The sequence below is a fragment of the Scyliorhinus torazame genome, chromosome 19, assembly GCF_047496885.1.
Source record: "Scyliorhinus torazame isolate Kashiwa2021f chromosome 19, sScyTor2.1, whole genome shotgun sequence".
Taxonomy (NCBI): domain Eukaryota; kingdom Metazoa; phylum Chordata; class Chondrichthyes; order Carcharhiniformes; family Scyliorhinidae; genus Scyliorhinus; species Scyliorhinus torazame.
The window spans coordinates 71,737,321-71,760,113 of record NC_092725.1 but is presented as its reverse complement, the minus strand read 5'-3'; the positions used below and the strand labels follow the sequence as shown (position 1 = coordinate 71,760,113).

Here is a 22,793-nt window from a genome sequence, read left to right as displayed (position 1 = left end):
TCTTTGAGGAGCTGAAGTTGGGTGCACTTCCCGCAGGTATAGTCAGTGGGGACACCGGTGGTATCCCTCACCACCCACATCCTACAGGAGGAGCATGTAACTGGCCTAGCCTCCATCCCCTCTTACCTTAAAGAATATAGCTGCTGTGTGGACTAACTAGATCTCCGCCCTTCGACTCTGCTCCCAGTCAGCTACACTTCCTGTAAACTCCTGGCTCTCTTCACACTCTTTGCGGAAATGTCGGAAACAAAATGAAAGGAGCACCTTACTCCCTCCTCACCTAACTCCCTCGGTCACCAAACTCTCACTATCGCACTCAAAAAGCACCAAATTCAGCACTCCCTCGGTCACCAAACTCTCACTATCGCACTCAAAAAGCACCAAATTCAGCACTCCCTCGGTCACCAAACTCTCACTATCGCACTCAAAAAGCACCAAATTCAGCACTCAGTGCAAACAAAGTCTGCACTGTCGGGGATCACTTTTATACTGTGAATCTAGCCTCTGAAAAACTGGCCTAATCCAATTAACTAATTAACAAGCTCCAGCTGCAAGTGCCTAGAAGTAGAAGCCTGTTTAAAGCTGATTGAAAATTCACCTTCTTCTAAACCAAACACCAACTTTTAAGTTAATTAACTAAATAAAAGAAAGACAACTTTAGATAAAAATGAAGCCTTATACTCCCTCGGTCACCAAACTCTCACTATCGCACTCAAAAAGCACCAAATTCAGCACTCAGTGGTTACTCCCCCCATAATGCTTAATCTAGCGTGGTTACTCCCCCCATAATGCTTCCGAAAGTCAGCTAACTCTAGCTGACCCCGGCTTCCCCCTTTCTCTCTTTGACCCTCCCTGCGTGTGGGGCTCTCTTCCTTCCTGCGCCTATCTTCCCGCCATCATCTCCATAGCGCGGGAAAAACCCTGCGCTTTCCTATCGGCCCCGCCCCCTATGGCGCAGCTCCCTCATTCCCCATCCCCCCTCTCTGTCCCTTTTTCCACCGGTGCCCACATTTCTTCATGTCCCCCCCATCAAGGGGAGAGAAATTCCCCATCCAACGTTACTATATTATAAACCTCCCATTTCCCAATTTACATTTCTGTACCCCAACCTCGATGTTTCCCCCCAACATCAAACTTTCAGTTCTAGTCCAGTTTAACTTCTTGGATGAAGGTCCATGCCTCATCCGCCGTTTCAAAGTAGTAGTGCTTGCCCTGATGAGTGACCCACAATCGCACCGGCTGCAGCATCCCAAATTTTATTTTCTTCCTGTGAAGCACCGCCTTGGCCCGATTGAAGCTCGCCCTCCTTCTCGCCACCTCCACACTCCAGTCCTGATACACTCGTATCACCGCGTTCTCCCACTTGCTACTCCGTACCTTCTTGGCCCAGCTCAGAACAGCCTCTCTGTCCATGAAGCGGTGAAATCTCACCACTATCGCCCTTGGTATTTCACCCGCCTTTGGTCTTCTCACAAGGACCCGGTGCGCTCCTTCCACCTCCAGGGGGCCCGTTGGGGCCTCAGCTCCCATTAACGTATGGAGCATCGTGCTCACATAAGCCCCAACATCAGCTCCCTCTGTTCCTTAGGGGAGATCTAGAATCCGTAGGTTCATCCTCCTCGAGCTGTTCTCCAGGGCTTCCAACCTTTCGATACACCTCTTATGGAGCGCCTCATGCGTCTCCGTTTTTACCACCAGGCCCTGTATCTCATCCTCATTTCCGGCTGCCTTTGCCTTCACTCCACGGAGCTCTATCGCCTGGACCTTTTGTGTTTCCTTCAGTCCATCGATTGCCAATAGATCGGCGCCAACACCTCCTTCTTTAGTTCCTCCACACACCGTCGGAGGAATTCCTGCTGGTCCGGGCCCAATGTTGTCTGGGCTCCATCCGCCGCCATCTTGCTTGTCCCTTCTCTTCTCTGCCGCTGCTCCAAAGGATCCTTCGCAATCTGGTCACTGCCACTGGTCCTTTCCATACACCCCCGGGTGGACACCTTCCTTCGTCACCCCACACTGGGTTTGGTCTGGAAAGATTTCCGTTGGGGCTCCCGAAAAGAGCCCAAAGGTCCGTTAGAATGGGAGCTGCCGAAACGTGCGGCTTAGCAGTGCATCGCCGCAACCGGAAGTCCAAGCAGAATATTTCTAGGTACAGCATGCACTGTGTATTAAATGAGCTCAATATATTATAAATGGAAAATCAATGACAGATCGAATACTGTCTTAATGATTTCAAAACTATAAACCATGACTAGCATGAGTTGCCTACACAGTAGACAATTCTTGAAATGAACGTTCATGATACAGTACTGATCAGCTTTATTAGCAAGGTTTTTCTAATATATATGATGCTACTTAATATAGATATCATTTCTAATTTAAAAACATTTTACAATTAGTCCCTAGAGTCAAGGAAGTTGCAGAATGCCAAAATAGTACAGAAATAATAAGCTTAGAGTGGTTTTGTAGTTTTGAAATGTATATTTATTGTCAGACAAGATAATCAGCATACATTTCTATTCTGCGCATGTAGTTTTGTTTCCCAAATAAAATTAGAGTACTAGAATGCATGAAAACAACTGCAACTGATTAGATCATGAAGTATTGGTAATATGAATGTATTCAGATTGCTTTAGTGCTTTGATACATCTAGGTCTGCAGATGCAGTCTAACAGCAAACTTATTTTATTGCAAAACATTTCTCTTCGGGAGATTTTCAGGCAGCTTTGCTCTATTATTCAATATATCTGACAACAGTACAACAGAGTCCTAACGGAGCTATATGTGGATAAGTGTGACATAATTTTTAATCGTGTGCATTGGGGCAGAGAGGGAAAGCATAACAATAAAGACCACAGCTAAAGAACCTGATATTTTTCCACCTGGCCAACCTGCAAAACTGAGATTAGGGCAGAAATTTTGCATTCCAATTCATATCGGGGAAGAATGGCGACGTTTTCAAAATCTTGCAAGAGGCCCAAATCGTATTATAAGTCGGTTTGGGAAGCCCTGTCACAATTGTCTCCACCTCCCACCAACGGAATGGGATTACCAGCATTCAATGTTGAAAATCTCATTATAATAAATGTAATTATCAGGCCCCCCTCACACACCCATTACTTAATCTATTCACTTCGGTGTGCTATAAATTGACTTCCCTCAGAGTGCAACTAGCGCACAGACTTGCCAGAGGAGGTCAGGTGAGTGGATTGCGCGGGGAATGGGCTGGTGGTGCATGGCGTGGGGTGTGTTCTATTTTTACTTTTTTGTATCGTGGCATCCTTTAAAAAGGGCTCCCTAATCTTTGAAAAACAAAGTCTGCTGTGAGGCGGACTCTGCCAACATCACGGCGTGGGACCAGTCCCTTGGATTTTTTGTCCCTTCCAAAGTTCCTCATGATATGACCAGCGGCTTGAATGCTACTTTCCCCACCCACTGCAACATGCTGCAAAGGCTGGAAAAATTCTGCCCCAGGCATCCAAATAGTTTAGTGGTTACAGTGGTTGTGAATGGGTGTGTCATATAAGGCTCAGGGAAATCCTCTGCAAATATTTATCAGAAAGGGCACAGATAGGATTATTAAAATAATTGATTTTGGTGGAGGGCTTTTAAATTGAACTCGGACTGGGACCAACACTTCCGGTAGTTCTGGCTGTAAGCTGTGTTGTGGCCTTTACTTTATGTTGACTTATTAAATGATGTTTAATTTATCTTCTCAGGCCCCATGAACGTTTATAATAATCATTTACACTTAAAGTCAACGATTCTGACTTCCGGGTGCGGCGATGACCAGCTAAGTCGCACGTTTCGGCAGCTCCCGGTGGAACGGACTTTTGGGCTCTTGATAGGAGCCCCATCGGCAATTTTAACGGCAAATAACACTGTGCGGTAATCCAGCAGGGAATCCTCCCTGGACACGGATGGAAAAAAGAGAGGAAAGTAGCCGGATTGCAGTGGATCCTCAAGAGCAGCGGCCAGGAAGGCAGGCACAAAGCAAGATGGCGTCGGAAGGAGGCAGTTTAATATGGGGCCCTGACCAACAAGAGTTCCTGCGGCGTTGCGTAGATGAACTCAAAAAGGAGATGAAGAAGGAGCTGTTGGCCCCGATATTACAAGCGATTGAGGGGCTAAAGGAGGAGCAAAAGACCCAGGAACAGGAGCTTCGGGTCGTGAAGACAAAGGCTGCTGAAAATGAGGACGACTTACAGGGCCTGGTGGTGAAAACGGAGATCCACGAGGCACAACACAAAAGATGTGTGGAAAGGCTGGAGGTGCTGGAGAACAATGCGAGGAGGAAGAACTTAAGGATTCTTGGTCTTCCCGAAGGTGCAGAAGGGGCGGACGTCGGGGCATATGTGAGCACGATGCTGCATTCGTTAATGGGATCGGAGGCCCCGACGGGTCCGCTGGAGGTGGAGGGTGCCTATCGGGTTATGGCGCGAAGACCGAGGGCTGGAGAAATTCCTCGAGCAATAGTTGTGAGATTTCTCCGATACAAGGACAGAGAGATGGTCCTCAGATGGGCCAAGAAAACTCGGAACAGTCGGTAGGGGAATGCGGTGATCGGCGTGTATCAAGATTGGAGTGCGGAGGTGGCGAGAAGGAGGGCAAGCTTTAATCGGGCCAAGGCGGTGTTGCATAAAAGGAAGGTCAAATTCGGAATGTTGCAACCGGCAAGACTGTGGGTCACACATCTAGGGAAACACCACTATTTCGAAACGGCAGACGAGGCGTGGACATTTATTGTCGAGGAGAAGCTGGAGTGAGCGAGCTAGAAAAAGAACGTTTGGGACAAAAGTGGGGGGGTGAATTTGTGGGATGAAGGGGGGAAAAAGTGGGAAGAGAGGACTTCCCAGATTGTTAAACTGGAGAAATTCCTCGAGCAATAGTTACCCTGTAACTTCTCTCTCTTCCCCATTTCGTGGGGGAGGGGGTGAGGGAGGATGAGGAGCTGTGGGCGCCGGCCATTGGGGGCGGGGCCAAAAGGGGAAGCGCGGGCTTTGTTCCCGCGCTATGGTAATCATGGCGGGAACAGGGAAGCAGGGAGGAGGGGGCCTCGCACAGTGTGAGCCGAGGTCACGGGGGGGAAGCCGAGGTCGGCCAGAGTTTGCTGACTTCTGGGAGCAACATGGGGGGTGCAATTACGCTAGCTTGGGATCTAGCGGGGGGGGGGGGGGGGGGTTAACTGGGTTGCTGCTGCTGGGGAGAAGGGGGAGCTGGAATGGGAGGGGGGGTCGGGGCGGGGGGGCGCCGCCTGGGGGGGATACAGCTACGTGGGAACCGGGTGAGGAGCTGGATTGAAAAAGGAAATGGCTAGTTGTCAAGGGGGGGGGGGTAAAGAGCCCCCCAACCCGGTTGATCACGTGGAATGTGAGAGGGCTGAACGGGCCGATTAAGAGGGCACGGGTACTCGCACACCTAAAGAAACTTAAGGCAGATGTGGTTATGCTTCAGGAGACGCATCTGAAGCTGACAGACCAGGTTAGACTTCGCAAAGGATGGGTGGGGCAGGTGTTTCATTCGGGGCTAGATGCAAAAAAACAGGGGGGGTGGCCATACTAGTGGGGAAGCGGGTAATGTTTGAGGCAAAGACTAAAGTGGCGGATAGTGGGGGCAGATACGTGATGGTGAGTGGCAAACTGCAAGAGAAGGCGGTGGTATTAGTGAACGTGTATGCCCCGAACTGGGATGATGCCAATTTTATGAGGGGTATGTTAGGACGAATCCCGGACCTAGAAGTGGGGAAGTTGGTAATGGGTGGAGACTTTAATACGGTGCTGGACCCAGGGCTGGACAGATCGAGGTCCAGGACCGGAAGGAGGCCGGCTGCAGCTAGGGTGCTTAAGGATTTTATGGTGCAGATGGGAGGAGTAGATCCCTGGAGATTTAGTAGACCTAGGAGTAAGGAGTTCTCGTTTTTCTCCTATGTACATAAAGTATTTTCACGAATAGATTTTTTTGTTTTGGGAAGGGCACTGATCCCAAAGGTGACGGGGACGGAGTACACGGCTATAGCCATCTCGGATCATGCTCCACACTGGGTAGACCTGGAGATAGGGGAAGAAAAACAACAGCTTCCACCCTGGAGAATGGACATGGGATTATTGGCAGATGAGGGTGTGTGTTTAAGGGTGAGGGGGTGTATTGAAAGGTACTTGGAAATTAATGATAATGGGGAGGTACAGGTGGGAGTGGTCTGGGAGGCGCTGAAGGCAGTGGTTAGAGGGGAGCTGATATCTATTAGGGCACATAAAGGAAAGCAGGAGGGTAGGGAAAGGGAGCGGTTGTTGAAAGAACTGCTGAGGGTGGACAGACAATACGCGGAGGCACCGGAGGAGGGACTATACAGGGAAAGGCAAAGGCTACATGTAGAATTTGACGTGTTGACTACGGGTAAGGCAGAGGCACAATGGAGGAAGGCACAGGGTGTACAGTACGAATATGGGGAGAAGGCGAGTAGGTTGTTGGCCCACCAACTGAGGAAAAGGGGAGCAGCGAGGGAGATGGGGGGGGGTGAGAGATGAGGAGGGAGAGATGGAGCGGGGAGCAGAGAGAGTGAATGGAGTGTTCAAGGCATTTTATGAAAGATTATATGAAGCGCAGCCCCCGGACGGGAAGGAGAGAATGATGCGCTTTCTGGATCAGCTGGAATTTCCTAAGGTGGAGGAACAGGAGAGAGTGGGGCTGGGAGCACAGATTGAGACGGAGGAAGTAGTGAAAGGGATTGGAAGCATGCAGGCGGGGAAGGCCCCGGGACCAGACGGATTCCCAGTTGAATTCTATAAGAAATATTTGGACTTGCTGGCCCCGCTACTGATGAGAACCTTTAATGAGGCGAGGGAAAGGGGGCAGCTGCCCCCGACTATGTCAGAGGCAACGATATCGCTCCTCCTAAAGAAGGAAAAAGACCCGCTGCAATGCGGGTCATACAGGCCCATTTCCCTCCTGAATGTGGATGCTAAGATTCTGGCCAAGGTAATGGCAATGAGGATAGAGGATTGTGTCCCGGGGGTGGTCCATGAGGACCAAACTGGGTTTGTGAAGGGGAGACAGCTAAATACAAATATACGGAGGCTGCTAGGGGTAATAATGATGCCCCCACCAGAGGGGGAAGCGGAGATAGTGGTGGCGATGGATGCCGAGAAAGCATTTGATAGAGTGGAGTGGGATTATTTGTGGGAGGTGTTGAGGAGATTTGGCTTTGGGGTCGGGTATATCAGGTGGGTACAGTTGCTGTATAGGGCCCCGATGGCGAGCGTGGTCACGAATGGACGGGGGTCTGACTATTTTCGGCTCCATAGAGGGACGAGGCAGGGATGCCCTCTGTCCCCGTTATTGTTTGCATTGGCGATTGAACCCCTGACCATGGCACTGAGGGGTTCCAGGAAGTGGAGGGGAGTACTTAGGGGGGGAGAAGAACACCGGGTATCTCTGTATGTGGATGATTTGTTGCTATATGTGGCGGACCCGGCGGAGGGGATGCCAGAGATAATGCGGATACTTGGGGAGTTTGGGGATTTTTCAGGGTATAAACTGAACATGGGGAAAAGTGAGCTATTTGTGGTGCATCCGGGGGGGCAGAGCAGAGAGATAGAGGATTTACCGTTGAGGAAGGTAACAAGGGACTTCCGGTACCTGGGGATCCAGATAACCAAGAATTGGGGTACATTACATAGGCTTAATTTAACACGGTTGGTGGAACAGATGGAGGAGGATTTCAAGAGATGGGACATGGTGTCCCTGTCGTTGGCAGGTAGGGTGCAGGCGGTTAAAATGGTGGTCCTCCCGAGATTCCTTTTTGTGTTCCAGTGCCTCCCGGTGGTGATCACGAAGGCTTTTTTCTAAAGAATTGAGAAGAGCATTATGAGTTTTGTGTGGGCTGGGAAGACCCAGAGAGTGAGGCGGGGATTCTTTCAGCGTAGTAGGGACAGTGGGGGGCTGGCACTACCGAGCCTAAGTGAATACTACTGGGCCGCCAATGTTTCAATGGTGTGTAAGTGGATGGGAGAAGGGGAGGGAGCGGTGTGGAAGAGATTGGAGAGGGCGTCCTGCAGGAGGACTAGCCTGCAAGCAATGGTGACGGCGCCGTTGCCGTTCTCACCAAAGAAATACACCACAAGCCTGGTGGTGATGGCTACATTGAGAATTTGGGGGCAGTGGAGACGGCATAGGGGAGGGACGGGAGCTTCGGTGCGGTCCCCGATAAGAAACAATCATAGGTTCGTTCCGGGGAGAATGGATGGGGGATTTGGAGCATGGCAAAGAGCTGGGGTAGTACAATTAAGAGATCTATTTGTAGATGGGACGTTTGCGAGTCTGGGAGCGCTGACGGAGAAATATGGATTGCCCCAAGGGAATGCATTTCGGTATATGCAATTGAGGGCTTTTGCGAGGCAACAGGTCAGGGAATTCCCGCAGCTCCCAACGCAGGAAGTGCAGGATAGAGTGATCTCAGAGACATGGGTGGGGGACGGTAAGGTGGCGGACATATACAGGGAGATGAGGGACGAGGGGGAGATCATGGTAGATGAGCTGAAAGGGAAATGGGAAGAAGAACTGGGGGAGGAGATTGAGGAGGGGCTGTGGGCTGATGCCCTACTTAGGGTAAACTCATCGTCCTCGTGTGCCAGGCTAAGCCTGATACAATTTAAGGTGCTACACAGGGCGCATATGACTGGAGCACGGCTTAGAAAATTTTTTTGGGTAGAGGATAGATGTGCGAGATGCTCGAGAGGCCCAGCGAATCACACCCACATGTTCTGGTCATGCCCGGCACTACAGGGGTTCTGGGTGGGGGTGGCAAAGTTGCTTTCGAAGGTGGTGGGGGTCCGGGTCGAACCAAGCTGGGGGTTGGCTATATTTGGGGTTGCAGAAGAGCCGGGAGTGCAGGAGGCTAGAGAGGCTGACGTGTTGGCCTTTGCGTCCCTTGTAGCCCGGCGCAGGATATTGTTAATGTGGAAGGAAGCCAAACCCCCGGGGGTGGAGACCTGGATAAACGATATGGCAGGGTTCATAAAGTTAGAACGGATTAAGTTTGTGTTAAGGGGTTCGGCTCAGGGGTTCACCAGGCGGTGGCAACCGTTCGTCGACGACCTCACAGAAAGATAGAAGGAATGGAAAAGAAGTAGACAACAGCAGCAACCCAGGGGGGAGGGGGGGGGGGGTGGGGGGAAGGGCCGGGGGGAGGAATCGGACGGACTCTCAGGGATGTTATTGTATATGTATAGGTATTTGTTATATGTAATTGTATATTGGATTGCTGGACTGTATTTTTGGAGAGTATTTATTTTGGACAAGGCAGTTGCCATTTAGTTTTGTTTTTGTTTATATATTACTTATTTATTTGTTTAAAACTGGCCACGGTTATTTATATTGCTTTATTGCTGTGTAAAAGAAACACTACGTATTGTTATGTTTGGCCAAAAAACTTGAATAAAATATATATATTTTTTAAAAGTCAACGATTCTACCAAAGGCACGAACACACCTGAAATATTTATGTAGCTACAAGAAGTAGGTGACTGCTAAGAGGGGCAATGAATGTTATTTACATCAGCAAATTCAAGAGAGTTTATTAAGCACAGATAGAGGAGATATCATGGGATATGATATCTCCTGGACTCGATGGATAGCCAGTTGGCCTGCCATGACCTTTTCATTTCTAAATATTCCCACGTTTCTATTTCTGTTAGGGAAAACAGAAGAATCATTTTCATCAGGATGAAGTTACACAAATGCTGGGATGATGTCTTTGATGCAACTTCTGTGCTCATATTGTATATTTGTAAACTAAAGAATTTTTCAATTATTTAATAAAGATCCAGCAGGATCTGGGACATCAAAACATATGTTTGAGGCTCTTTAATCCTCCCACCCAATAGCCCAGCTGGCAACACAACATTAACATAACTTCTGCATGCCATATCACTGGTCTGTATCAAATTCCAGGTCCAGAAATCAAGCATTATAGCAGTGGAAAATTAAGAAAATGTCCAATCTTGGCTGTTACATCCAATTAAAATCATTGAAGTCCCTCACTCCAGGATAAAATAGAGGAGGATGAGTTCATATCCACCTGTGATGTCCACACAATATCATCGTTGATGTTCCACACAATAGTGACAGTGTTAACTGTAAAAGCCTAGGCTGTTTTCTCACATTCGCCACAAATTAAATTTGCATCAGCTGGGGAGCTTTGTTTAAAAGAACTCACGACAAATATTTATGAATATTTGAGTTAATCTCTACTACTGTGATTATCCCAAAATTGAGAAAATATAGTTACTAACATATGTATTGAAAACAGGAAAAGCAGAAAATCATTTTTTTAAAAAAGTTTTCAACTGCACCACACGCTCACCTTTGGGAGGAAATGTGTATGTTGAAGTAAGCAATTATTCTTCAACAGTAATATGATACTGAAATTGGAGTTTGAGTTTCTGCGACTCCAAAAACAAGCTGACCATCAGCACTACATTTCGTCATACTGAACCATTTACCATTCTCAATTACAGGGTACAGAATACAGCACGCCATGAAGTCTGCACCAACAATATCTCACCATTGGTGCAAGGGTCAGCAACAGCAAATGAACTGGCACCATGGGGAGAGAGTAAGGGAATAAAAAATGATTGGCAGCCGGTCAAACATTATATTTAGTTTTACAGGAATTCAGGTCAAAAGCACGGTTGGTTACATCTCCGAACTAGCTTCAGAGCTGCATTGCAGGTCACGATGACAGCAGAACAATGTTTCTTCCTTTTTATTTTCGTTCTCGCTGGTGATTTTGGTGTTGAAAGGAGATGACAAATGACTGAACACTCTACGTGCAGCATTTTTAAAGTGACATACATCCCACAATAGCACAGCACAGTGGAAAGACTGGCTAGGTTTGTGCGACAGCCAAATTTGAAATTGAGGATCACAGAGGGAAAATAACCTGACGGATAATGGAAAACAAATTACAGTCCTTGATGAAAAGTAAAGCATATTCTGTTGAAGATTGCCCTTGTAGCAAAATTGAAAATATTATAAACATACTGGGCCATTGTCAAAAGCAAACAAACTATATTTCACTAATGAACATCATAACTGGGACTTCCAATTTAATGAATACACTTAACTGTTTGCCTCAACAGGAGAGATTGCTCGGGTGCGAGAGGGAGCATGGGGTGGGTCAGGAAAGAGTATCTGAAACCTAATGGCTGACCATAATATGGTTTGCTTGGAATAACAGCAATGCTGAAACTCTTGCAGATGTGAAGTTCTCTCTCCACAAAAAAAAACATGAAGCAAAGATACTGCATAATGAAAAACATGGGATGCTAAATGCCCCATCACCAGAGATGGAGAAGAAATGCAGTTTAAAACGACAGGCAACATTACATTTAACTGCTTAAAATCAAGCACTCAAATCATCTGTGCGTGCTGTATACATCCATTTAAATTTCCCATGCCTGTAATGGGCAGTGAAATAAATTTATATAAATCAAGATTTACTACCAAACATGCAGGGGTAAGCAAAGACTAGGGGCCCTAACAACATTCCAGCTAAAAACTAGCACTGCTCTCAGAAAGCATGCACCAGATCTACAGTCATTGAGAAGTTTGTTTGAGGGAAGAGCTAAGTCACCTCATTCAAATATGGAATTAGTTCAGTTTTGTATCTGATGTGAAGTTCCTTGAATAGAAAGGTACAGAAATTCTGCCTGGCTCAGATTAAGGTTTCTATCCAAATCTTTTTGTGTTTTGAAATGGAGTCTACAAAGAGAGGTTAACAGGTGGGAACTGTTGAAGCGGACGAGATAAACCGGAAAATCTTTTTAGCTAGTGAAGTAAGGGTCAACAAAATAATTATTTCCAATACAAGTAACTATAATTGTAACATTCAGAACTTTTGCCAAAACAGTTTCCTGCTATAAACAAGGTGACGGCAAATTTTAATTACAAACATATGCTTTTTGTTTCTTACAATATTCACTTGATTATTTACACTTCCAAATTTTGTTTAGCATGAGACTAATAAGAGTTTTCGCTGCTGCCTTCAAAGAAGGGAATCTCCCTGGTAACACAAGATGGGACAAGTAGCTGATGTACAAAATGGTTCCTAGGCCATTTTCATTTTACCTCAGTACATCAGAGATGAGAAATCTTAAATCTGAGACAGCCGGGAGAGAGAAAACAGCGCGAGAGGAGAGACAGCCGGGAGAGTGAAAACAGCGCGAGAGGATAGACAGCCGGGAGAGTGAAAACAGCACGAGAGAAGAGACAGCCGGGATATTGAAAACAGCCCGAGAGGAGACACAGCCGGGGGGTGAAAACAGCGGGAGAGGAGAGACAGCCGGGAGAGTGAAAACAGCGCGAGAGGAGAGACAGCCGGGGGGGGGGAGGGGGGGTGAAAACAGCGGGAGAGGAGAGACAGCTGGGAGATTGAAAACAGCGCAAGAGCAGAGACAGGCGGGAGAGTGAAAACAGCGCGAGGAGACAGCCGTGAGAGTGAAAACAGCGCGAGAGGAGAGATAGCCGGGAGAGTGAAAACAACGCGAGAGGAGAGACAGCCGGGAGAATGAAAACAGCGCGAGGAGACAGCCGTGAGAGTGAAAACAGCGCGAGAGGAGAGACAGCCGGGAGAGTGAAAACAACGCGAGAGGAGAGACAGCCGGGAGAGTGAAAACAGCGCGAGAGGAGAGACAGACGGGAGAGTGAAAACAGTGCGAGAGGAGAGACAGCCAGGGGGTAAAAACAGCAGGAGAGGAGAGACAGCCGGGAGAGTGAAAACAGCGTGAGAGGAGACACAGCTGGGAGATTGAAAACAGCGCAAAAGCAGAGACAGGCGGGAGAGTGAAAACAGCGCGAGGAGACAGCCGGGAAAGTGAAAACAGCGCAAGAGGAGTGACAGCCGGGAGAGTGACAACAGCGCGAGAGGAGAGACAGTCGGGACATTGAAAACAGCGCGAGAGGAGAGACAACCGGGAGAGTGAAATCAGCACGAGAGGAGATACAGCCGGGGGGGGGTGAAAACAGCGGGAGAGGAGACACAGCCGGGAGAGTGAAAACAGCGCGAGAGGAGTGACAGCAGGGAGAGTGAAAACAGCACGAGAGGAGATACAGCCGGGAGCGGAAAACAGCGCGAGAGGAGAGACAGCCAGGACATTGAAAACAGCATGAGAGGAGAGACTGTCGGGACATTGAAAACAGCGGGAGGAGAGACAGCCGGGAGAGTGAAAACAGCGCGAGAGGAGAGACAGCCGGGGGGGGGGTGAAAACAGCGGGAGAGGAGAGACAGACGGGAGAGTGAAAACAGCGTGAGAGGAGAGACAGACGGGAGAGTGAAAACAGCACGAGAGGAGAAACAGACGGGAGAGTGAAAACAGCGCGAGAGGAGAGACAGACGGGAGAGTGAAAACAGCGCGAGAGGAGAGACAGCCTGGTGGTGAAAACAGCAGGAGAGGAGAGACAGCCGGGTGAGTGAAAACAGCGCAAGAGGAGAGACAGCTGGGAGATTGAAAACAGCGCAAGAGCAGAGACAGGCGGGAGAGTAAAAACAGCGCGAGGAGACAGCCGCGAGAGTGAAAACAGCGCAAGAGGAGAGACAGACGGGAGAGTGAAAACAGCGCGAGAGGAGAGACAGACGGGAGAGTGAAAACAGCGCGAGAGGAGAGACAGCCGGGAGAGTGAAAACAGCGCTAGAGGAGAGACAACCGGGAGACGCAGTGGTTGCTGGTTAAATGTTTTATTTTTACCTGTATTTAAGTTGGGAGGTTGCTAAACCCGAGACACTACACTAGTAGTGTCCACCACCCTTCCACCTTCTCTAACCTAAGGGGGTGAGTGAATATCAGGTAAGCTCTTTTTTTTTCTTGTTTTTACCATAAGTTATCTAGGGGGGATGGCAGGGAAGGCAGTGCAATGTTCCTCCTGCAGAATGTTTGAGGTGAGGGGCGCCGTCTGTGTCCCTGCTCATTTCACCTGTGGGACATGCATCCAGCTCCTCAGAAACCGCGTTAGGGAACTGCAGCTCGAGCTGGATGAACTTCGGATCATTCGGGAGGCAGAGGTGGTCATAGATAGTAGCTTCAGGGATGTAGTTACTCCGAAGAATGAAGATAGATGGGTGACGGCGAGAGGGGCTGGGAGGAAGCAGTCAGTACAGGGATCCCCTGTGGTCGTTCCCCTTAGTAACAAATATACCGCATTGGATACTTACTAGGGGTAAGCCACGGTGACCGGATCTCCAGCACTGAGTCCGTCCCTGTGGCTCAGAAGGGAAGGGGGGAGAGCAGGAGAGCAATAGTTATTGGGAACTTGATAGTTAGAGGGACAGATAGACAGTTCTGTGGCAACGAAAGAGACTCACGGATGGTATGTTGCCTCCCGAATGCCAGGGTCCATGACGTCTCGGACCGTGTTCTAAGTATCCTTAAAGGGGAGGGGGAACAGTTACAAGTCGTGGTACACATCGGTACTAACGGCATAGGTAAGAGAAGGGACGGGGATTTAAAACAGGAATTTAGGGAGCTAGGGTGGAAGCTGAGAGCCAGGGCAAACCATGTTGTCATCCCTGGTTTGTTGCCGGTGCCACATGCTAGTGATTTGAGGAACAGGATGAGAGTGCAGATAAACACGTGGCTACAGGGGTGGTGTAGGAGGGAGGGTTTCAGTTACATGGATAATTGGAGCACATTCTGGGGAAGGTGGGACCTGTACAAACAGGACAGTTTGCACCTGAACCAGAGGGGCACCAATATCCTGAGAGGAAAATTTGCTACGGCTCTTCGGGGTGGGGGAAGGGGTTTAAACTAATTTGTCAGGGGGGTGGGAAAACGAGCTGTAGTCCAGAAGCCAGTGTTGAGAGTAGTGAGGTACTGAGGAGGGTATCAAGGTCGCAGGAGTGTCGACCGGCAGGCAGGAAGGTGGGTTGAAGTGTGTCTACTTTAATGCAAGGAGCATCCAGAATAAGGTAGGTGAACTTGGAGCATGGATTAGTACTTGGGATTACGATGGTGTGGCCATTACAGAGACATAGTTAGAACAGGGACAGGAATGGTTGTTGGAAGTTCCGGGGTATAGATGTTTCAGTAAGAATAGGGAAGGTGGTAAAAGAGGTGGAGGAGTAGCATTGTTAATCAAGGATAGTTAAATGGCTGCAGAAAGGTAGTTCGAGGGGGATCTGCCTACTGAGGTAATATGGGCTGAAGTTAGAAATAGGAAAGGAGCGGTCACATTGTTTTCTATAGGCCCCCAAATAGTAATAGAGATGTGGAGGAAGAAATTGCTAAGCAGATTATGGATAGGTGTGGCGATCTCAGGTTAGTTGTCATGGGTGACTTTAACTTTCCAAATATTGATTGGAACCTCTATAGGTCAAACAGTTCGGTCGGGGCAGTTTTTGTACACTGTGTGGAGGGTTACCTGACACAATACGTGTAGTATATATAAATGATTTGGAGGAAAATGTAACTGGTCTGATTAGTAAGTTTGCAGACGACACAAAGGTTGGTGGAATTGCGGATAGCGATGAGGACTGTCTGAGGATACAGCAGGATTTAGATTGTCTGGAGACTTGGGCGGAGAGATGGCAGATGGAGTTTAATCCGGACAAATGTGAGGTAATGCATTTTGGAAGGGCTAATGCAGGTAGGGAATATACAGTGAATGGTAGAACCCTCAAGAGTATTGAAAGTCAAAGAGATCTAGGAGTACAGGTCCACAGGTCATTGAAAGGGGCAACACAGGTGGAGAAGGTAGTCAAGAAGGCATACGGCATGCTTGCCTTCATTGGCCGGGGCATTGAGTATAAGAATTGGCAAGTCATGTTGCAGCTGTATAGAACCTTAGTTGGGCCACACTTGGAGTATAGTGTTCAATTCTGGTCGCCACACTACCAGAAGGATGTGGAGGCTTTAGAGAGGGTGCAGAAGAGATTTACCAGAATGTTGCCTGGTATGGAGGGCATAAGCTATGAGGAGCGATTGAATAAACTCGGTTTGTTCTCACTGGAACGAAGGAGGTTGAGGGGCGACCTGATAGAGGTATACAAAATTATGAGGGGCATAGACAGAGTGGATAGTCAGAGGCTTTTCCCCAGGGTAGAGGGGTCAATTACTAGGGGGCATAGGTTTAAGGTGAGAGGGGCAAGGTTTAGAGTAGATGTACGAGGCAAGTTTTTTACGCAGAGGGTAGTGGGTGCCTGGAACTCACTACCGGAGGAGGTAGTGGAAGCAGGGACGATAGGGACATTTAAGGGGCATCTTGACAAATATATGAATAGGATGGGAATAGAAGGATACGGACCCAGGAAGTGTAGAAGATTGTAGTTTAGTCGGGCAGTATGGTCGGCACGGGCTTGGAGGGCCGAAGGGCCTGTTCCTGTGCTGTACATTTCTTTGTTCTTTGTTCTTTGTTTGTGGATAGGCCGACAAGAGTTGGCGCCACATTGGATTTGGTACTGGGTAATGAACCGGGCCATGCATTAGATTTGTTTGTGGGAGAGCACTTTGAAGATAGTGACCATAATTCGGTGTCTTTCACTATTGCAATGGAGGGGGATAGGGCCATACGGCAGGGCAAGGTTTATAATTGGGGGAGGGGTAATTATGATGCGATTAGGCAAGAATTAGGGAGCATAAGATGGGAACAGAAACTGTCAGGGAAAGGCACAAATGAAAAGTGGAGCTTGTTCAAGGAACAAATAATGTGTGTCCTTGGTAGGTATGTCCCTGTCACGCAGGGAGGAAATGGCCGTGTGAGGTTGTCAAGAGGAAAAAGGAAGCGTATGTATGGATGAGGAAACAAGGTTCAGTTGGGTCGCTTGAGGGTTACAAGGCAGCAAGGAATGAGCTAAAAAAAAAAAAAGGGCTCAGGAGAGCTAGGAGGGGGCATGAGAAGTCCTTGGTGGGTTGGATCAAGGAAAACCCCAAAGCGTTTTACTCTGATGTGAGAAATAAAAAAATGACGAGAGTGAGGTTCGTGCCGGTCAAGGACAGTAGTGGGAACTTGTGCATGGAGTCAGAAGAGATAGGAGAGGCGTTGAATGAATACTTTTCTTCAATGTTCACTGAGGAGAGGGGCTATGTTGTTGAGGATGAGAGTGTGTTACAGGCGGGTAGGCTGGAGGAGGTAGATGTTCTGAGGGAAGATGTATTATCAATTTTGAAAAACCTGAGGGTCAGATGGGATATATCCTAGGATTCTTTGGGAGGCAAGGGATGAGATTGCAGAGCCTTTGGCTTTGATCGTTGGGTCCTCACTGTCCACGGGGATAGTGCCAGAGGACTGGAGAGTGGTGAATGTTGTTCCTATGTTCAAGAAAGAGAATAGGAATGACCCTAGTAATTATAGGCCAGTTAGTCTTGCTTCGGTCGGTTAGTTAATGGAAAGGGTCCTGAGGGATAGGATTAATGACCATTTGGAAAGATGCAGCTTAATCCGGGATAGTCAACACGGATTTGTGAAGGGTAAGTCTTGCCTCACAAATTTGATTGAACTCTTTGAGGAGGTAACTAGGAGATGAAGATAGAGCAGTTGATGTCGTATACATGGATTTCAGTAAGGCGTTTGATAAGGTTCCCTATGGTCGGCTCATGAAGTAAGTAAGGAGGTGTGGGCTAGAGGGAAATTTGGCCAATTGGATAAGTAACTGGCTATCACATAGAAGACAGAGGGTGATGGTGGATGGAAAATTTTCAGACTGGAGACCAGTTACCAGCGGTGTACCACAGGAATCAGTGCTGGGTCCTCTGCTATTTGTAATTTTTATAAATGACTTGGAGGGGGGGGGGGGGGGGGGTGGGCTGAAGGGTGGGTCAGTAAATTTGCTGATGACACCAAGATTGGTGGAGTAGTGGATGAGGTGGAGGGCTGTTGTGGGCTGCAAAGAGACATTGATGCAGAGCTGGGCCGAAAAATGGCAGATGGAGTTTAACCCTGAAAAGTGTGAGGTGATTCATTTTGGTAGGACAAATTTGAATGTGGATTACAGGGTCAATGGCAGGGTTCTGAGGAATGTGGAGGAACAGAGAGATCTTGGAGTTCATGTCCACAGATCTCTGAAGGTTGCCACTCAAATGGATAGAGCCGTGAAGAAGGCCTATAGTGTGTTAGCGTTTATTAACAGGGGGCTTGAGTTTAAGAGCCGTGGGGTTATGCTGCAACTGTACGTGACCCTGGTGAGACCACATTTGGAGTATTGTGTGCAGTTCTGGTCACCACATTATAGGATAGATGTGGAAGCATTGGAAAGGGTGCAAAGGAGATTTACCAGGATGCTGCCTGGATTGGAGGAAAGGTCTTATGAGGAAAGGTTGAGGGAGCTAGGGCTTTTCTCATTGGAGCGAAGGAGGATGAGAGGCGAATTAATAGAGGATTATAAGATGATGAGGGGGATAGATAGAGTGGACGTTCAGAGACTATTTCCTCGGGTGTATGTAGCTGTTACAAGGGGGCATTACTATAAGAGTCAGGGTGGGAGATATAGGAGGGATGTCCGAGGTAGGTTCTTTACTCAGAGAGTGGTTAGAGTGTGGAATGGACTGCCTGCTGTGATAGTGGAGTCAGACACTTTAGGAATTTTCAAGCGGTTATTAGATAGGCACATGGAGCATACCAGAATGACCGGGAGTGGGACAGCTTGATCTTGGTTTCGGACCAAGCTTGGCACAACATCGAGGGCCGAAGGGCCTGTTCTGTGCTGTACTGTTCTATGTTCTATGGGGAGCAAGATCTACGAGAACAATCTGACATAAAGCTAATAATAACTACAGTAGAAAAGGCAAACAACAGTGAATGCTGTGTTCTATGACTCCTATCATTCTTCCAGCGCAATAGTAATGCCATGGTCAGCAAATGCCACAGCATGACCCATTTAAAGTTAAAGGTACAATGATGTGTTTTTAGTTCGTAAATATGTTATAGATCTAATAAATACAAATGTAAGCACTCAATATTACTTTTTTTTTAAATTTAGATTACCCAATTCTCTTTTTATTCCAATTAAGGGGCAATTTAGCGTGACCAACTCACCTACCTGAACATCTTTGGGTTGTGGGGGCGAGGCCAACGCAGACACGGGGAGAATGTGCAAACTCCACACGGGCAGTGATCCAGGGCCGGGATCGAACCCGGGACGTCGGCGTCGTGAGGCAGCAGTGCTAACCACTACACCATCGTGTCACCATAGCACTCAATATTCCAATGAAGCTATTTCTTCACGGAATTTTCAGAGGATGGTTGACCAAGATCTTCAATCATACTGGTGAGATTGAGACTAATGTTGCCCAGCATTAAGATAACCCCTGCAGTGGAAAAAAGAACCAGCCCCTCTAAATCATAACCCCCCCACCCACTCTACCACACCCCCCCCCCCCCCCCACACACACACACCCCACTCGCCCCTCCCAATAACTCTCCCTCATGGTGTACTTGACTCTCTCGAGGCATAGAAACTCCATCAGATCCCCCAGCCACACTGAGGCACTGGGTGGAGATGGTGACCTCCATCCCATCAGCACTCGCCTTCGAACAATGAGTGAGGTGAAGGCTAGAACATCAGACGCCCCCATCTCAGCTCTGGCAAGTCTGAAACCGCAAACATGACCACTAAGGGCCAGGGTTCAGTTCAATTTTCAGAATTGCCAACATGGTGGTTAAAAAAGGACACCCAGAACCCCCACAGGCATAGAACACAACCAGAACATGTGCACATGAAGATCGAATTATAACTGAAACATGCAACGATGTTTGAATTAATGACAGTTGGAGAGAGCATGACCCGCCCAAGTCATTTGGGGGTCTCCAAAGAACTGAACCAGCAGTTGCGAAGTGGAGCTCCAGCCCCCTCGCTGTCTCCACCCAATTAGCAAGCTTGTCACAAATTTGACTTTGGCTCCATTTTGCAGTCAGCAGAGATTTTTAAAAAAATTTATTCCACAGCGGCATCTCCAGAAGAATAGAAAATCCAGCTTTAAACCACCTGAGAACTAAAGTGAGACCGCTGGATTCTGCTTGCAGCCAGATGAGACTCCGAGCTACACGGTTAATTTGTTTCATTTCTTATGGAGTTTAATTTGTCCAATTTATCCCTCCCTACTCTGTAAGCTGCATTTGTGTTTGCGAAATTAAGAATGTGTCTGCACACACAAGTCAGAGCATTACTTATTTTACTTAGATAAGTTGAAGTATAATTAACTAATAACTTTCTTTCTTAAACTCAAGGAAACCTGGCCGATTGGGTATTTTATGACCACAGCGCACCAATGGTTAAGGACACACCGCTTTGTTAAATGTACCTTTATTAAAGAAAAAAAAATCCTGTCAGAGAGAGAGACAGACAGAGACAGAGAGTGAGAGAGAGAACAGAGAGGGAGAAAAAGAGGAGAGCCATTCAAATCGTTCCTCACCTGCTCATACCTCCATCCCCATCCATTCTTATTGTGCAATATAGTAAAACAACAAACAAACCATGATGTGGATGTGAAAAATGTCCTTTTTCAGTAGGGGATGAAATGATTGCAGCAATACAATTTTACCATGGATCAGGTACAGATAGATGGGCTGAATGGCCTCATTCGCCGTAGTTACAATTCTGCAAGTATATCTATAATTATAACCCAACCTGCCTGGTCATGATGGGCTTAAATAAAGATTCTACTGCAGAGGTGGGGGATCCTGATGCTGTGGGCAATGTTAACTCTCAGTGACACTACAAACATTTTATATGTTAATTCATCTCACTGATGTTAGCGAGACCCTGCTGTGCAGAGGCTGTTTGCCATGCTGGCCAGTGTTTCTAAAGGTTCTTTTGATCAAGTCACAGAATGTGAAAATGTGAGGGGGGTATATAATATACACACACATTGGTACTGTTTTTTTAAATTATCTTGCATTTAATGAAAATTCAAAAATAAATATTAAATAAGATAAAGGTTCCCAAACTTTTCACTAAATTAATTGAAATAAAACTGATCACGTACAACAGAAAAATACAAGTGGACTACTACAAAACCCTGGGCAAACCAACACAGAAAGCAGTAACAACTTGCATTTATACAGTGCATATAATGTAGTAAAATGTCAAAGGCCCTTGGCAGGAACAATAGCAAATTAAATTTAACATTGATTCATATGAGCAATATTAGGACAGGTAACCAAAAATCTGGTCAAAAACATAAGTTTTACAAAACATCCTTAAGGGGGGAAAAAAGGCAGAGAGGCTTTGAAGGCATTCCAGAGCTTAAGGACTTGGCAGCTGGAGAGACAACTGGCAACCATGGAGCGATCAAAATCAGAGATGCCCAAGAGACTAGAATTGGAGACGCAAAGAAGTTTGGATAGCTGGGGGTTACAGACAGAGAAGGGCGAGGGGACTTAAAACAATTGAGAATTTTAAAATCAAAATGTGGCAAATCAGGAGCCAAGTAGTGAGCAGAGAGGCGATAGGGCGAACTGTACTGGATGCAAATTAGGATACAGACAAAATTCTGGAGGAGCTCAAATTTATTGTGGGTGGGAAATGGGAGGCCGGCCAGGAGAACCTGGAATAGTCAAGTCTAGCAGCAGATGGGTTGAGGCAGTCGAAGACTGGCAATGTTAGAGGTGGAAGTAGGCACTTATATAGTATGGAGTCGATATGTGGTCAGAGATCTCTGCAAGGTCAAATAGATTCTCAGGATCAAGTCTCCTTTTGCTCCCTTACAAAAAGGGAATGCAGATAAACTGCAAATTTGACTATCGTAAATAAAAACAATTTGCTGGAATTACAGTGGGTCTATGAAAAGAGAAAGAAAGTTAATTTAGCGTAATAAAGGGTTTGCATTATCATCTTCTATTTTTGGTAAAATGTCTACATGTGAAAATTTATTTTCAAAAGAGATCCGATGTCCTGTACAATTTCAATATGTTCAATTTATATTTTGGTGGCAGTATTTATTTATTTATTTTGGTGGCACTATTTATTTATTTATTTTTTGTAAATGTTTTAATTGGGTTTTTGAACAAAGTACATTTACCGTTATGTACACAGAATAAGAAATATATATATATATATATATATATATATACACACACTATGTAGAAGAGAAGGGCACACCCAAACATACCAAAAAAAAAGTAATAAAGAAGAAAATAAAATAGAATAACTGGCAGGGTATTGTGCACCAGCTCAACAGCAGCAACTCTACAACTGGCAAAATTATTTTGTGGGGGGGGGGGGGGGGGGGGGGGAAAGAGACTGGGGAGGTAAATATACATTTGGGTGCCGGAGAAACAATTACAGTGGGCAATACCCAAATGGGTTTGGTGTTGGTGTTGTCTAATACTCGAATGGGTTTGGTGTTGTCAATTTATAATCTTTTGTACAGATACCGGTTCAGTTTTCTATTGTAGTGCACTGCCATCTACTGGGTGGCTGTACATATCAACTAATATCAAATCCCTCAGGAAAGAGATGCACTTGCAAGAATTTGAACATTTTCAAGCAGTGTATACTGTCCAATATAATGAACTAATAGTTTGATGCATTCATTCCCAAGCATGCATCATACTTTGATGCCCAATACTTCGCTCTTACATGATGAATGACAACACTTTCTATGTGTAGGTGAGTCAAGCTTCAATGCAGTCCCTGCTAGGTCTAATGCTAACAAGGTGACAATGTAAAACTTTGACCTCGAGAAGGAGTCTAGCAATTAATGCTAAACCTGTAAGACCCATGAACAACTGTCTTTATAGGTGCAGTGCAATCCTTAAATTTAAGATTAAATAGTAAAAAGGTGCCTGGAAAAATGTGACTTCTCTCAGCA

General features: G+C 46.8%; 1 protein-coding gene across 1 annotated transcript in view; it reads right to left on the bottom strand.

Annotated features, from left to right (window-relative positions):
• Positions 1–22,793, bottom strand: part of LOC140396211 (beta-parvin-like) — a 112,434-nt gene that overhangs the window by 60,547 nt on the left and 29,094 nt on the right. The window lies entirely within an intron of this gene.